This window comes from Populus alba, chromosome 17 (genome assembly GCF_005239225.2).
Source record: "Populus alba chromosome 17, ASM523922v2, whole genome shotgun sequence".
Lineage (NCBI taxonomy): Eukaryota > Viridiplantae > Streptophyta > Magnoliopsida > Malpighiales > Salicaceae > Populus > Populus alba.
The window spans coordinates 10,414,495-10,428,905 of NC_133300.1; the positions used below are offsets into that span (position 1 = coordinate 10,414,495).

Genomic DNA, 14,411 nt, shown 5'->3' on the forward strand with positions numbered 1-14,411 from the left:
ATTTACCATATTCTTTTTCATGTGTACTTGCTAACTTTATATCTTTTTTTTTTTCTATGAGTTCTCTAATCAAATGGAGTCATCTAAGTACATGTTTGGATAGTTGATGAGACCTTGGTTTCTTTTCTTTTGCAATGACTTCATTGTTATCACAATATATGGCTACTAGATCAACAATGCTAAGAACTGCTGTAACGCCCTGTAATTTAGTACATTCATAAAAGAACTTTGAGCATTAACTTTTAAATAAATGGGTTTTTTTTTTATCCACCGAACTTATCTGAGACTTGCCAAAATTTCAGTGGAAATTTTGGCAGAGTTTCCTTTATATCTAGAGGTCCCAAGTTATCGACAATCATCATGTACAGTTATACTTATTTCTCAATCACATCATAATTATGTAGAACCTCAACAACACATCACTCACGATACATGCCTCACATTTCGCATGCTCATTTCTTTCCCATTAACACACATAATTCATAATAATTGCAAGTAAACAAACTAAGATTACAAATACAGAATAATATATTTTTATGTCCCGACACTTAATGTAAAAAGAGTACTATTACATATTATTAAGTCATTTAGTTCCTTAAAGAAAAAATACATTAATGTTCATCTTCTGATTCAATCATGCAAAAGGAAACTAGAGGACCTAAAACGCTACTCCTGGCGTGAATCTGAAGGACCTGCAATTTCATAATGTATATAATAAATATAGCATAAAAGGAAAATCACACAATATATGCACGAAATTAAACATATATTCAACGATATGCAATCACAGTTCCTTGAAATTCTCATTTATCCTTCCATTATTACGTCTCTATCCATCCTTCCTAGAATCATTCAACATTTTCATTTTGTGTCTTGTTTCACCTCATGAGTGCATTTAGTTCAGTATAATATCTACCATGTGATTTCTCTCCCTCTTACTCTATCTCTTTATATCAATTTCAATCCCAACATCTATTATACCCATTATGGCTTTTCCATATAAGTTGTCAAACTCATCATGATTGCGGTCCAATTTTATTTTATAAATATATTCAACTTACATATTTCTTGTGCCCATTTCAACACATTCCAATGTTTCTTTAGATTTTCAACAAAATCTCTCATTATCATGGAACCTGCCATCATTTTCGCAATATTCACATCCAATCCATCTTCAAATAATATGAATATTATTGGCATTTTATTACACTATTATAATTGTCACCAAATTCTTATCATGCCAGGAACAACTCGAAACCTTAATACAACATATTTACATTATCGGTCATAATTTCTTTAACATCCTTCATGTGCGCAGGACATGATTCTCAAATTATATCAATTACAATTCCTTAATTAATTCAAAATACATCATATATATATATATATAGCATTGCATTCCTTAAGTGTATAACACCTACCATGGTTAATGAACTTCTACTCTCACGTGCCAAGCGATACGATATTTGCTTTGCCTCCATCCTTCACAAGAATTAGATCTTCATCAGTTTCTCCTTTTTTTTTCTTCAATAATCCATAACATAAACACAAATTACCATTTTTGTTTAACAATTAGGTATCATCCAACATTCCATTTATAATCTGACAAGTTAGGCATCCTGACAATATTAACACCACATAAGTAAGTTTAACTCAAGTTGTATATTCTGGTCATTAGAAAACAAAACTAATGCCACTAGCCCATCACCGGGTAACTAGTTCTTCCGCCCATCTTATTCCATAATTTCCAATCAATATCTGCATCTTCAAGGCCGAATGAATAATCCTATCAAGATTTCAATCCCCATTTCATTAATATTTTTAATTATTACCTCTCCCCTAAAACTTGGAAGGGAATGCTGATACTAATAAATTTTCCTTAGTATTATTAGTCTCTCATATCAGGATCGGCTAATCAAGTTCATTATAAACATCAAAATTAATACCATTGATTGATGTTATCGACTATTTCTAACATGGAATAACCAATCAGATTTTTCTTTCCATAATATCTTGGAATATTTCCGGAAATGTTGATGTCAAGATTCTTGATATCATTAGCTTTCACTTCAGGAATAACTAGTCAAGTTTCATGTGATTGTCGATATTGACAACATCAGTCAATATCATTAACTATTCTCACCCGAAAAGTTAATCAAGTTCAGTATCCCTCATTTTCAGGGATGATTATGTCGATGTTAGTAAACCTTACTAACATCATTAGCCTCCGCATTCGGGACCGGCTAATCAAGTTTTGTGTGATTGCTGATATTGACAGCACCGGTCAATATCATTAACTATTCACTCACCCTGGTCATCCACTTTGGATGCCATTAGTCAAAGCTAATCATTCTTTGTCCCGGCCATCCATTCAGATGCCATTAGCCAAAGCTAACCAGTCCTTCATCCCAGTCATCCATTCGGATGCCATTAGCCGAAGCTAAGCATTCATTTGTCCCGGCCATCCATCCGGATGCCATTAGTCAAAGCTAATCATTCTTTGTCCCGGCCATCCCTTCGGATGCCATTAACCGAAGCTAATCAGTCCTTCATCCTGATCATCCATTCAGATGCCATTAGCTGAAGCTAATCATTCATTTGTCCTGGCCATCCATTCAGATGCCATTAGCCGAAGCTAATCATCCTTTGTCCCGACCATCCATTTGGATGCCATTAGCCGAAGCTAATCAGTCCTTCATCCCGGTCATCCATTCGGATGCCATTAGCCGCAGCTAATCATTCATTTGTCCTGGCCATCCATCCAAATGCCATTAGCCGAAGCTAATCATTCTTTGTCCTGGCCATCCATCCGGATGCCATTAGCCGAAGCTAATCAGTCCTTCATCCCGGCCATCCATTCGGATGCCATTAGCTGAAGCTAATCATTCATTTGTCCTGGCCATCCATCCAGATGCCATTAGCCAAAGCTAATCATTCTTTATCCTGGCCATCCATTTGGATGCCATTAGCCAAAGCTAATCAGTCCTTCATCCCGATCATCCATTCGGATGCCATTAGCCGAAGCTAATCAACCATTTGTCAACATTTAAGCCCGATGTTAGTAAACCTTACTAACATCATTAGCCTCCGCATTCAGGACCGGCTAATCAAGTTCGAGGAATGGTCATCAACGAAGTCTATTAATGTAATTCATATTCTTAACCCAATCAAGTACTTAAATCCATTTTGAATTTCTCGTTTATTTCACTTTATCCTCTCTTTGTGTTTTCACCCATAGACGCAAAGACCAAGAATTTAATAAGTTCGTAAATTAACACTACATAAAAAGTGTAGGTATAGAACACCTACCAGCTGCAAAAGCTCAACTCGCTCTTCCTTGTTGTTGTTGTGCCCCTCCTGCAAAGCTCCTACTATACGAGCTCCTGAGAAGTCGAGTGAATGCTTCTCCTACATTTTTAATATAACATCCTGAATCATTAATGGCTTGATTTATTGAAAAATAGAAAGAATAAATTGATTTGAAACTATGGGTTTTGGGATTTCAACAGGGCAGGCACTTCGGCAGCCATAGTTTGACTTTCCACCGTTGGATTAAATTGATTTTTGGATATGTTATTATTCTCAATGTCAGCTACATTCTGACCGGAGGGATTGTAAATATCAAACTTCGTTTGAGGGCTGTTACCGGAGGAACATTTCTGGAAAATCACCCTTCAAGACAGCCTTGCTCGTCAGCCGTTATGTACTTCCTGAATAGCAGGTCTCCAAATTTCAGGTCAGTCCGGTATTGTTCTGATATCGGTAGTTTTAACCGTTGGATGTATGTTAATTTTGGATATGTTATTCTAATGACGATGATGTATAATTCCACCGTTTGGATGTATTGAATTCTAAATTTAAATAATGATGTTTTAAGTTTGGTTTGAGAAATATTGAATGAGAATATGAGGGTTAACATAAAAAGTATGTTTTGGGACTAAGGATAAGAATAATAGTAATGGGTTTAATGATGATGGTTATGTTTGAGTCATGTTTGATGTGTTGATAAGTGATGGTATAATTAAATTCTATAAAGAATAATGATTGACTAATATTTTGGTTGTGTTAGAATGGGAAATCATGTTGTAAGTTGAATTATGATATAAGAAATCATTTTGAGTGTGCTTTTGGAAAAATTTGGCATGTGTAGTCATTGATGAAATTTAAGTTAAATTACAGTGTTTGGTGATAGATTAAATGTCTTGGGACAAAAGAAAATCGGTGACGAAAAGTCATGCCCTTTGGACATTGAAGATCATGGACGAAGAATTGAATTAAATGGGCGTTTAATTTAAATGACAAGTACGAAAATAAAATACATTCATGGAAATTGTTTACGAAAGTATTTGATTTTGTGAATTAATGAATATTATGAATGAATCGGGAACTTTATAGAATTTAACTATACCATCACTTATCAACACATCAAACATGACTCAAACATAACACAAACACAACCATCATCATTAAACCCATTACCATTGTCCTTATCCTTAGTCCCAAAACATACTTTTTATGCTAACCCTCATATTCTCATTCAATATTTTTCAAACCAAACTTAAAACATCATTATTTAAATTTAGAATTCAATACATCCAAACGGTGGAATTATACATCATCGTCATTAGAATAACATATCCAAAATTAATATACATCCAACGGTTAAAACTACCGATATCAGAACAATACCGAACTGACCTGAAATTTGGAGACCTGCTGTTCAGGAAGTACATAACGGCTGACGATCAAGGCTGTCTTGAAGGGTGATTTTCCAGAAATGTTCCTCCGGTGACAGCCATCAAACGAAGTCTGATATTTACAATCCCTCCGGTCAGAATGTAGGTGACATTGCGAATAATAACATATCCAAAATTAACATACATCCAACGGTTAAAACTCCCGATATCAGAACAATACCGGACTGACCTGAAATTTGGAGACCTGCTAATCAGGAAGTTCAATTTCTGATAGGTGTGTTATTTTCGGATCTAAACCGTTCAGAATTTAAATAACATCTGGATGAACGACATATACAAAATCCAAACCAATCCAACGGTTAAATGATGATATAACAGCTGACGAACAAGGCTGTTTTGAAGGGAGATTTTCCATAAATGTTCCTCCGGTGACAGACCTCAAACAAAGTCTGATATTTACAATCCCTCCGGTCAGAATGTAGGTGACATTAAGCGTAATAATATATCCAAAAATCAATTTAATCCAACGGTGGAAAGTCAAACTATGTCTATCGAAGTGCCTGCCTTGTTGAAATCCCAAAACCCATAGTTTCAAATCAATTTATTCTTTCTATTTTTCAGAAAATCAAGCCATTATCATTCAATTAATCTCGAAATTCACATGAACAATTACTCCCCCAAAATATTTATATGAACCCTAGAATTTTAAACTTGGAGGTTTTCTTCTCCTCATGCAAGAACAAGAGAGAAAAACGAAATTACTAAAGGGTATGTTGCTTACCTTTGCTACTTTCACTTATTTCAATGAATTCTTGCAAAAATTTACAAAAATCATGTCCTCCTCTTCCAATTTCCATCTTTTTATCTTTGTTTCTCTCAAGCTCTATAACTCTCTAAGTTGTTATTTAATTTGTTTTCTTGGATAGAATCCTCCTAAGAACACTCCCTTTTGATTTAGCTTGAAGAAATGAAAAGAAAATGAAGAAAATGGGACAAAACAAAAGGTCTCCCTCTTTTTTTTTTTTTCATTTGCAGAGGACGTGCTCTGTTTTTTAAAGAGAGGAGAGGAGAGGAGAGTATTTGTTTTGATAAAATTACAAAAATGCCCTTTGTGTCATCTTCTTTCATTTACCCGATTTTCAGTACTCTTCGTAAATCTTTTCCAAACTCCGATTGACACGAAATTTGAACCTAATATGAAAAAATATGTCTGGAGATTCCTTACATAATTTTAATCCGATCCAACGGTCAGATTGAGATATATCATCGATATCGTAAAACTAGACAATTAATGTCTTTTACACTAAAATCTGAATTTCATGCGTTAATTTATTTACTTAGATCCTCATGACAATTTCCCTTTAATTTATACTCAATAAATTCAATATTACCACATTTATCATTAATTTTTCAGAATACGTGTTTTGACCGGGGTTTACATATCTTATATTTTTTTTTCTTATTCTTTTATCAATTGAAACTCATCACTGGTTTCGCCAACGTTACAAGTTTTAAACTAAAAATCATGACTCTCTTTTCGACGTCAACAATATCTTTAATTTTTTTTATGGAGATCATTCTCTCTCTCACATGACACATTTATTGTCATTCCTACTATTTATTCATTTCTTTCATATTGAATATCCATTACTCATCGAAACGTCATTACTTCGATCCTATGTGTTGTTTTTTTTATTCTTTCTTTTTTTTATTATTGTTGTTATTATTTATTTTTATTTACGGGGGTTTACAACTGCACATAGTTCAATGATGAACCTTTTGATCAAAACAAATTCTTTTAGTGTCTCTAACGTAAAGATGTATACAAATTCATCTATAAAATATACCATGGTCTCTTGTTTGGAACTCTTCTAACTCACACCACCATTATTAAGAGCATAAAAACATATCCTGGATAAGATTTATTATCATCAATAGCTGATTAAAAACTAGCGTCTAAATAACCATGTACAACAATTCATCTCATTCATAAACTAAAAAACATTGTTTGTTCTTCTCAAGTATTTAAGAATATTTTAAAATATCTTCAAGTGACCCTCACATGGATTAGATTGATATCTTCTTGTGATGATGACAACATAAAATACATATGATCTTATATATAACATCACAAATATGATGGATCATATAGTCAAAGTATAAGATATCTTTTTCATCCTATATCTCTTTATTTGTGTCTTAAGGCACATATCCTTGTAGACATGTATTTAATATGAAATAGGTAAATATCCTCTATTGGATTCTTCCATGATAAACCATTTTAGCATTTTATCTATATATGTAGATTAAGATAATCTAAGTAACCTTTTAGATCTATTTGTATAAATCTTTATTCCTATTATATAAGCTTTTTCTTCCATATCCTTTATGAAGAAATTCTTGGATAACCAAATCTTTACTGATTGGAGAAAGGGAATATCATTTTCTATCAATACTATATCATCTGTATATAATATTAGGAAAACAATTCCACTCCTACTAACCTTTTTATAATTACAAGCATAGTTTTGAAACCTGGCCCGACCCGGCGGGTCGACCTGGGACCCTGTCGACTCGTGGCTGGAACCGGCCCGGGTTGAAGAAAAAACAGGGGAAGGAAAAACCCTGCATGACCCGGCTACAAACCTGTTAACTTTTATTTATTATTTATATTTTTTACTAAAACGATGTTGTTTTGATTTTTTTTTTTAAAATTGACCGGGCCAAAACCCGATGACCTGGTCAAAACCCGTAACCAGGGCCTTGGACCAGGTCGGCCACTTGGCCGGGTCTTAAAACTATGATTACAAGGCTCATCCATATTTTTAATGAAATCAAACTATTTGATTATCTCATCAAATAAGATATTCTAACTCTTTAAAGTTTGCTTAAGTCCATTTATGATATTTTATAATTTGTATACTTTGTTAGCAAATACCTTAAATTCAAAACCTTCAAGATATATAAAATACTCATCTTCTTGAAAATCCTAATTTAGGAAAGCAATTTTGACATCTTTTTACCAAATTTCATAATCATGGTATGTTGCTATAGCAAATAGAATCTTTATAGATTTTAACATAGCTACTGCTGAGAAGGTTTCATCAAAGTGAACTCCTTTTTCTTTATCTATAATCTTTAGCATTTACTCTAGGTTTGTATGTTTGTACCTTGACATCAAAGTCAGTTTTTCTCTTAAAGAATCACTTATATCCTATGAGTTTTATCCCTTTAGATGGATCAATCAAGGTCTATACTTGGTTGGTGTACATGAAATTCATCTCTGATTTCATGGCCTTAAGTCATTTCTCATAATCAGTATTAGATATTTTTTCCACGTAGTTGGTAGACTTATCAAACATGAACAACTAATCATTTTCACATTTCATAAGAAGTCCATATCTCATCGGTGTATAACGTGTCTTAATAGATTGATGAAGTTCATGTGTTTCTTGAGCTTTAAGATGAACATCCCATGTTATAGCCCCAAGATTAGGTTCTATTTAGATCTTAATTTGTGGTTCCAGAACTATTCATGATCATAAGTGAATTACCCCTTTCAAAACTTGGTCTATTTTCATGAGTGGTCTGTCCATTTAAAAAAACCAGTTTGTTTTCATGGGCAACCCGCCCTTTTCAAAAACAAGTTTATTTTTATGGGAGACCTACCCATTAAAGACTAGTCTATTTTCATGGGCGACTTTAGAAGTTGGTCTATTTTCATGGACGACATGCCTATTAAAAATACCAGTCTATTTTCACGTGCGACCTGTCTGTTTAAAAATTGGTCTATTTTCACGGGTAACCTGCCCATTTAAAGAAACCGGTCTATTTTTAGGGGCGACCAATTCTTTTAAAAAACTATTTTATTTTAACAATGACGTGCACATTCAAAAACTGGTCTATTTTAAAGAATCAGTCTGTTTTCATGGGCAGCCCGCCCATTTCAAGACATCAGTTTATTTTCATAGGCGGCATGCCCTTTTTAAATTTCAAAAATAACTTCAACAAACATCTATGCTTCCTTGAAATTGATCTTTTTTTATGAGCGACCTATCCATTTTAAAAATTCAAAAACTGGTTTTTTCACAAGCAACTTGCTCATTTCTCAATTCAAACTAGGATCTAGGTATTTAGCCATCTCCTAGGGAGTTGCTTGGTGGAACGTTGTTCTTGACATATCATTGATTTCTCTTATAATTGTTAGCCAATACTTATAGTGGAAAAACTTGTTAAGTGTTTTATGTAGTATGTTTGTAAAGACAAATGAACTATTCTTCCAAAACTAATCTTCTCAAAGCTTCTAGTTTGCTTGACCTGAAACTGTGTCTTTGCAACAACCCCCTTCAACCATGATCAAATTGTTTATAGAGATTCTCTTTAACCATAACCAAAATATTGACTTCTGTTCAGTCAATCTAAAATCTTAATTCAGAGACCCCTTTCAACCAGAACCTTGATCTTTGTTTTCAACTCAGTCAACCGAAGATCCCATTTGGTGATTCTCTTTAACCATAATCAGATTTTTTTTCTACAACTCAGTTAACCTCAAATCCCAATCTGGTGATTTTCTTTTAACAAGAACCAAAATATTTGTTTATAACTCGATCAACTCAAAATCTCAATCTGACGATTCCTTTTAACTAGAACAAAAATCTTTGTCTACTAGGAGAACTGTATTCTCACAACTATTCTCCTACACAATTGTCTTTTTTGTTTTTAGTTTATTTGACTTGAAATCTTGAATCTTAATGATCCCCTTCAACTAGAATTTTCCAAGGGTGTCTTTAATTATTTTGATTAAATCCAAAACATTTTAATTGTAGAATTAAAAATTGAGATTTCTGATGGCAGAGTTCCCAAAACTCAAATTCTTGATGATAAGCTTTTTCATGTTCTTTCTGATAACAGGGTTTGAACTTTGTTTTTTTTTTTTTTTTTCCTGGAGAAGTTCCTAATAACATGGTTCTTATCACTTTCTTCATGATTGCAGGGTTTAAAAACAAAGATTCCAGATGGTAGGGTGCTTCTCTTTTTTTCTTCTTAATGATAGGGTTTGATCATGTTCTCTTTGAACTTTCCTGGTGATTCCTTATACTTTTCCAGCATTCATATTCTCCTACCATTATTTACATTTCATCAAAACAACTTGCAAAAGAAACATGAGAAAGAGAAAGGTTACTTGCACTGAGGATGCCATAATTGCATTTGTTAGTTTTGGGAAATCTTTGTTGATGGTGGTGGTTCAACCAAGAGGGGTTGCGACTGGTAGGGGTTCACGGTTGAAGCTGCTGGAGATGAAAAAAAGTTGCACTAGAGAGGCTTACGGTGAATGTTGTTGATAAAAAAACTTGTATGAGATTCATCAAGGTGGGAAAGGATAAATAACTTACAATATGTTTTAAAAAATCAAATAAACTAATTGATGAATGAGAAGCTACATGCCAATGCTAAAAAGATGCATAATGTTCATATGGTGATTCAAAGATGTTAAATTTTAAAACTAAGAATGGAAAGGCTAAAAACTTGTTGGAAAAAAGAATGGGAAGAGTTTAGAGAAAACTAATGTATTTTAAGATGAGAGCAACAATAATGTTTATAAAGTTAAAGATTGCAACGCAAAACAAGAGATATGTTTTTAGATTTGTGATAATTCTAAAGTTCTTTCACTTACCAACGAACTTGAAAAAGGATAAGAAGAATAATGATTATGAAGTGCATTGTTGCAAAAGAAATTGCTTAGATGAACAATATGAAGACAATAATAAGAGGTTGGTAGTTTGGAACACATATAAGTTGTTCTAGATAATAACCATAACAAATTAGATCTTTCAACCATTTTTATAGAACAATATGATATTTTATTGGAGAGATTTTAGATGAAAAAAATAATGAGTTGGTCAAGAGAAGAGAAATAAAAGAAAAACCACTTATGAAGAAAGTAAGCGAATAAGTTGTGAATAATGTAATTTATACTAACAAACCTATGCTAAATAGTATTTCTGATTCTTTATTGGAGGATTGATTACTAGGATTTATATTACCCATAAATATTGTTTTTATTGTTGATTCGAGAACAAATCCTTTTAAGAAGGGGGAATGATACAATCAACAAGTATCACCAAATGATCCACTAGAGATACCAATTAATCCTATTACAAGGTGTGAAACTAAAAGGATCAAAGAGGAATTAATTGTGTTGATTTTGGAATTTTGAGTTAACATGTTGCAAATTTGTCAAAGTAGACTTTCGTGTACTTGTTTGGGTCATATTTAAAACTACAAATGAAATTTTGTTTCGATTCTAGTTGGGCCAAAAACTAGACATCCAAAGCTTTCAATTCATATTTGTTAGGCTCGGTAACTTATCCAAAAAAAAAAAAACGATGTGTTTGAAGTTAAGATTGAAATCTTATAGCAAACAAGAAAAGTTGGAAAAGAACTGTTTTTTCATATGATTTAATATATAATATTATATTTGAGATATTATTTAGTTAGATAATCAATTTAATTGGCTCAAACTTCAATTAGCATCTGAAATGTTTTTGGCATTTTTTAGAACGCATAACTCTCAAATTATTTTTATTAAAAAGCACTCATTATCTTTTTGGTTCACAATTATAATTTCTCTTGATGATGTAAAAAAATATTATAATGCATATATATTTTATAAGTTGACAAAAAAAAAACATCTTAGTCACAATAAAGTGGAACGTATCTCTATTAAGTATGTAAAAGATAAAAAAAAAAAAAACAATTCCTAAAAATTAAAATAATGGGCATCATTATTGTTATAACCCATTTTGACCTCAAGTTGTTTTTTCATAAATAGTGAAAAATACATTAAAAAAAATCTAAAAACAAGAAAGAAAAACAATTCAAGTTGACTGAAATTTTTTTTTCCAGATTTTAATTGGATATGATATTTGTTCCAATGGTATAATTAAACTAAAATCAATAGGAATTAAAGGATCGAAGACCAAATTTGAAAAAATTAGTATGATTTAAGTGGTCCTATTAATTCAATCAAGAATTTAATTGAATATATTTCTTACTTTTATAGTTGATTGTGACTGCAATTGATAGTTTTGTAGAGTTAAGGATCACTTTAAAGAAAATATAGGAAAATAAAAAGGTTCATTTATTTTGTCGATGAGCCTTATTGAAAGTTTTTTTTTTTGTATAACTTAAATTTGGATGGAAATTGAGTAATTAGAATTGCAGGAGGACTAAAATTGAAAAGGTATTGGTTTCTAATAACTGCTTTGAACTTTCACCACATCGAACATTTTTGTTTCAAGGGTGCGATATAAATATTTGACCAACCTTCTTTGTCTATTTTTTTTCAATAGTGAAGTAAGAAGAGGTCCTTAACCATCACATTCCAAATCCAAATACCTAGCCTCCTTTTGCCTCTAACTTATACAAGACCTTCTCAATTAGCCCATTTCATATCCTCTAAACCCACACACCTTATCACTATTGATTTTCCTAATTTTAAGGTCATTTAGAACCATTTTAGATATTTCCCTTTCACAATCTTGGCATCTTCCAATCTTTAAGTAGTTTGCCTTTCATTGCGATATGTTATTATTATTTTATCTTTTTTTTTGTTGTTGTTTTATTTAGCTATTTTTCCTCACATATTATCTCGCCAACCCTCATTAAGAAAGCAATTGCATGCTCCCGTACAAAGCTTATTGTTCTAGTTTTTGTCTTAACCCCTCAATGATTGATTTTGGGTTACCTAGATATCTGATAATTCATGTCGATCTTATTAAGTTAGTTATCCTGTCTAAAAATAATTTTAGGGCTTAGATTAAAAAAAAAAAAAGAGGGAGAAAAGGAACAATAAGAAGGAAATAAGAGAGAGATTATGAGAGAAAAACTTGAGAAATACTAAGAATTTAAAAAATTAGAGTTTTGGGTCTCTCGGGAGTAAGTTATAAGTGGGGTGTTCACGGTTCGGTTCGGTTTAGACTAAAAAAACCAACCGAACCTAATCACATTAATTTTGTGAAATATTAACCGAACCGGACCGAAAACCGGTTCAAACCAAACCGATCCGGTTCGGTTAAGTCTGGTTTTTTTGGCAAAAAACCAGGAAACCTAATCCCATCATCCAGATTTTTCACATGGCAAGGAGAAAACACAGGCACAGAAAGAAGATGAATTTTACAGCAACTTTTACATGAAAGGCACAAAAATTCAAGACAGAAACTTTCTTGATTGAGCCAGATAAAGGATAATTATCTTTAATATCCAAAACAACTCCTCCATGGTTTCCATTGCCATTAGTCCCGTCGATCTCAACCATTACCACCAATACTGACCACAAGAAAGACAACTAAGAATGAAAGAGAGGAAAGATAAAAACAAGAAAAAGAGGAAGATTATGGTTTCCATTGCCCTTTGCCATCAATTTTCGTATGTAAAGTTGAAAAATGTGACCTTTGTATTGAAAGCTCATTCAATAAACCCACTGGAAAGGAAGATTGGGAAATGGGAAAGGAAGATTAGAAATTAACTAAGAGGAAGATTGAGAAACGGGAAAGGAAAATTAGAAATTAATTGAGAAGGGGGGGTAGCGGCTTTTTTTGAGAGACATGAATGTTATATTAACTGTTAGGGTTAGGTTACAATTTATACCTCAGATATTTGTGTAACTTTTGGTTTTTAATGGGTCCGGTTCGGTTTGTTCTGTTTTTTGGTTCAAAATCGAAACCGAACCGGACTTGTTAAAATTTATGGTTTTGACAATCGGTTGAATCGGTTTTTCATTTTGGTTCAGTTTTTTCAGTTAATTTTTCTTTGGTTTTATCGGTTTTCTCGGTTATTTTGAACACCCCTAGTTATAAGGTCTCGATTTAGAGCCTATTTGGTTTTGTATTTTGAAAGCTTTTTTGAAAAAAATTATTTTTTTTATTGTTTTCTTTGCTTTAAAATATTTTTTTGTGTTTTCAGATCATTTTGATGTGCTGATGTTAAAATAATTTTTTAAAAATAAAAAAATATTAATCTGATGCATTATAAAGTGAAAAACACTTTGAAAAGCAACCGCTGCCACACTCTTTCTATAGTGTTGATACTGTTATTTTTGCTTCATTTCTCTTAATATTCATGTTTGATTTTTAGGCTTTAAAAACATGTGTTACTTCTATTGCTTCCCTTATATTGCTTTCCTTTTAAGTTTGATATTTGAACTTCGAGCATTATAGATATATGTGTTTATATAAGTGTATGCTTGTAATGTCTATTGATACCTTTAACATTTTAAAATGGACTTGTGAATGCTTGAGATGTGTTATGCATGTAAGATTTTGACGCAAATGACATGGTTGACATCAAGGATCATCCTTTTTAAGCCTATATGTGTTTTATACTCACCTCTTATGGGTTATGTTGAGATTGTGAGATTATTTGTTATTAAATCTTCTTGATCATTAGGTATACCAAGTCTTTTACTAAGATAGTCACGTGTGTATAAGCATGCATTTTATTTCATTTATGATAGTATATTTTTATGCTTATAATACTGCAATGATGATATACTTGCATTTGTATGGAGTTCATGATTTACATTACATATTTCATGTTTAGTTTTTTCTTTTTGAGTCTATAAAGTCAACCATAGCCAACTAAGATAAGTCTTTTAAACGATCTATATATTAGCAAAGTCTAATCTTGTCAAAACTCTTGTCTAAAATGTTTTCT

The 14,411-nt window shown here is 32.3% G+C and overlaps 1 long non-coding RNA gene across 2 annotated transcripts; it reads right to left on the reverse strand.

Moving 5' to 3' along the window:
* Positions 1 to 483: 483 nt before the first annotated feature.
* On the reverse strand, positions 484 to 5,708 carry LOC118058242 (uncharacterized). 2 transcript variants are annotated; one of them, XR_004689127.1, is made up of 4 exons: positions 5,479 to 5,708; positions 3,310 to 3,408; positions 1,422 to 1,482; positions 484 to 692 (listed from the first exon to the last, which is right to left on the reverse strand). It is a non-coding gene; the product is annotated as an uncharacterized lncRNA (long non-coding RNA). The 2 variants fall into 2 exon arrangements; XR_004689126.1 differs by having other exon boundaries at positions 3,310 to 3,429.
* Between the last annotated feature and the right edge of the window lie 8,703 nt (positions 5,709 to 14,411).